The following is a 4,143-nucleotide window of genomic DNA, read 5'->3' on the forward strand; positions in this document are numbered from 1 at the left end:
TGTAGTGATTTCCATAGCCACAAGCATGGCTGCCAACTTGGCTCAAACAGTGCCATTTTTGGCCCTATTCTACTTCAAATGGCGCTTAATTTTTCAATTTGGCACAAAGCGCCAAACTGGCACTTTTGAGAAATAGTAATATCTCAATTAATTTTTGTGAAATCCTTTACATGTACTTCTTTTTCTTAACTATAATTTCCTAATTTTTGTAAATAGTGGTTTATCTTACTTTGGCATTGGGCTTTTGTTTCAGAAATGTGTTTCTAATTTTAATGCTAAATGGGAAGAATTTTAAAGAATGGCACCTTTTTTGGCACTTTTATTTTCTATTTGGCACATTTTGGCACTTTTTTATCCTCAATATGGCACTTCATAGCTAAGTATAGTTGGCAGCCCTCACCACAAGCTTGAAGGTACCGCATTTGGCTTCGCCAGTGGGAGATAGTCATCCGTTAGATGTTGTCGTCGATGCCGCCGGGTAGTACTTGCGATTGATCGTTGTCTACAGCAACAAGTAACATGTTTCGTATTTCATTCCGATTACCTTTTATGTTTATTTTCTTCAGGTGTAATTCACTCGATACATTAAACAATTCGTGACACATCTTCAGTTGTATACACAATCCTCATGAGAAATCTGGCGAGAACGAGTTGGCTTCCGACGTATGTAGGTACATATATATGTATTCAAAATAAGCGGATTTTATAATGAAAAATGTAAATTAAATGCCAGGGCGCCTCTTGAAATAGATCTAGAAATGCCTGAAGGAGATACATACTTCTAAACCAGAGTTCCGTAACATATTTTCCTGTTGAACTCCTCACAATGAATAAAATCGAGAAGGGATCAGTCATTTATTTTGCTAAAATCGTTGCTTGGCGAGCAATTTATACCAGCTTAATATTTGTATTTTTATGCGCTTAACTCTAACCATGTCGGTAAAAAGCTGGTACAATTTATTATTCTATCTTCCCTGGTACCCATCTACCACGCGAACAGAACTATAAACGTTACGCAAATTGTAAAAGACGGTTATAATTAATGTGACCAACCGTACTTCTTTCGGAAGTACAGTACTTCTTTTTTCGCTCTTGTACTTCGTACTTCGAAGTACAGTCAAATGTACTTCTTTGCAATATTTTGTACTTCAGGAGGGAGATTTTGTAACCAGTTAGCGACAATTTTCGGACCGCTATCGCACTTTTTGACGCATGATATAAATGTTTTTGCGTCAAAAAGTGCGGTAGCGATTCGTAAATTATCGCTAACTGGTCTCCCCCCAGGTCTTGCGCTTCTCCGATCTTCTAGACGATCGTCACCTGGCCTGAGCGATATATTCGTTCAAACCATTAAAGTCGCCGGGGACCGATGGCATCATACCTGCGCAGCTGCAAAGGCCTGTGAAGGTGTCGTACAATTGATTGGATCCTATTTATGCGAACTGCGTGAGTACCGGGTACATCCTCAAGGCTTGGAGGGTAGTCAGTGTTGCGTTCATCCCGAGGGCCGGAAAAGGCGCACCTGTTTCCCCTAGGTATTTTAGGCCAACCAGTCTCACTTCGTTTTTTCTAAAAACGGTGGCTGACGGGGAAGCCTAACATTGAGGAAAGGATAAGAAAGGTTTCGGTTGTCTCGTACTGCTGTAGGGGGCTATCGGTAAAAGGAGAGGTCTCTCGCCCAAAATAATTCATTAGCTCTAGGGAACGATATTTAAGCCTTTATCTTTTTCAAGGAGCCCTTATCTGGTGGAACTCACTCCATAAGGGTACACTTCTAAAATAGGAATAAGCGGAGCATTAGGTACCACACGTACACTGGCGCTTAACATACATATGTTGAACATGGCGCCTGCGGATATTGCAGACAGAATTTTCGCAGCACGAACTGCTATTGGGCTAAAGGAAACCGGGTGCATTTGTGGCATAAAACAGGAGAAAAAGACATTTCTCTGCTGCAGCAAATATTTTTATAGGGCACTTTAAAACACATAACCTCTCAAGGGCTAGTGATGGGGGTTCTAACAGGCCATTTTCCGATTGGTATTCATGCGGTCAGACTATTAATTTCAACTGATCCTTTTTTATCAGCTGTCAAGAGGAAGATGAAGTGGAATCATCTCCACACTTTCTTTTAGACTGTCCAACCTTCGCGAGGCTAAGGTGGAAGCATTTTGGCTCGCACTTCTGAACAAACACTGAGATTTCAGGGACCGAAATTAGTTGCATTCGAAATTTTGTAATCAGCTCGCGGCGTTTACTTAACCCAACCTTACCTGTACTTCTTTGAGCTATGAAATAGTTGGTCACATTAGTTATAATGAGAGGTTTGTAGAGCTTTCGGTCTGTGAAGGTTCTACTTTCCAGTTGCTTACCTAATTTAAAGTTGTACCTATTGGCAAGCGTCATTCTTTGTTTGTCCTGCTACATTATTGGTGGCTATTTTTTAACTATTTCTAAGTATAAAAAGTAGGTACTTCAAAGTTATCACTATCAACAGCGACCAGTGTCTCAATACCCGAAGACTCTTTGTTTGTTAGTTATACCGTCGGCTCCGGGGCTTTGTCCCTGAACTTTCCTTCGTGAAACGCGTCAACTGTGTCGCCATTCAAACATCTTATCGCTCCATATCTCAAGCTAACTCTAGACGTCTATTACCAGATTATTCTTTTAATTTTTGCAGGAACTGAATTTCATTCACTCAGAAAAACATTTAAATTTAGCGAAAAAAATCTCCGATCGGTTCTTGAAGAACGAAAGTGTATCTATTCATGCGAGGCGAAGTGTGTGTAGGTACTTAATTACATCATCAGTTTCAATTAAAATTTCGGGTTCTTTCGAAATTAGAAATTCGAGTTTATTACTCATTCAAACGTGAGTGGGCATATCTTCAAAAGTGTATTAATTTATTTTTTTGATATTAGGTATTAACTTGCCTAAACTCTTAAAAACTGAATCAATATTTCGCTGAAATTCGCTGCAAAAAACACAATATTTCAGAGGTTTTGAGTTAAATACGAAACTCGTGAAGATTGTTTGCGATACGTACAAGAATGTATATACATATGTACATATAGCACAGTATCAAATGTATTATCAGCAATGGAAAAACATCAACACCCATAATATTAACATAAATATTGTGATGAAAAATATTCGCTTCGTTGGAGCAAAATGTATTAGTGTGTTCTCATTCAAAAATCATTAAATTAATATTATGCATAACTGTTATTGACAGTAGCCATACAGACGATCGTTAAAACAATAATCACTCAAACACTTAAGTAACCAATGGTTGTGGAATTGGACATTTAAAATAAAATTAAACAAAGTAAATAAAAAATATTAATTAGTCATTACTTTGGCCGCCGTAACCCAGAGAATCCAATACAATAGCTAACCGTCTGCCATGAAAAAGGTTCCCCCTAAAAAATGTGCTCTTCGGAGGCGGCGATAAACTATAAGTTTTTGCCTTATATTTTTTGAGCAGAAAATGTTTTGCTTTTCGGCCATTTTCCTAACTTTTTCGGCACCTTGTGAAGTTTTGTCGAAATCTTTTGGGATTGTTCAAGAAATTTTTTCTACAATTCCTGCCAAACGGAAGCAAAAACAAAAAAAAGGAAGCTTAATGAACTATGTGGTAGTTTAAATCTACACTGCAGTCTCTCATGATCTCGTGAACTAAAGGAACATAAAGAACTTTTCTTTCCGACTGCTTGACACTTGAAACAAATCGAAATTTCATTTCCCTTTTTAATGTGTCTTATTTGAGCGCATAGTGGGAAAAATCAAAACCAAACACCAAACTCAAAAACTTTCGCGTTTTGAATAAAGAAAAGCACTAAATTGAGTGCGAAAAGCACCAAGTTGGCAACAGTGAGTGGGAGTGAGACTCGGTCGCCGAGTACTGTTTTTCATTCCGGGGGACGAAGGTCTCGCCCTAAGCCGCATCACCGCGAGGTTCTTCAACATCTCACTCATTTGCGCTCACGGTCCGAGGGAACAAAACGACGAAGCTTCCAAGGATCTCTTTTATGAGCGCCAGGAGAATACATACGAGAGCTGCCCCGTCAGGATATAAAAATGGTGCTTACTGATTTCATTGACAAGGTGGGTAATTGAGGGATATTTGGACAAAACGTCCGA

The sequence above is a fragment of the Rhagoletis pomonella genome, unplaced genomic scaffold (assembly GCF_013731165.1).
Source record: "Rhagoletis pomonella isolate Grant_MI unplaced genomic scaffold, Rhpom_1.0 Rhpom_scaffold_00004, whole genome shotgun sequence".
Lineage (NCBI taxonomy): Eukaryota > Metazoa > Arthropoda > Insecta > Diptera > Tephritidae > Rhagoletis > Rhagoletis pomonella.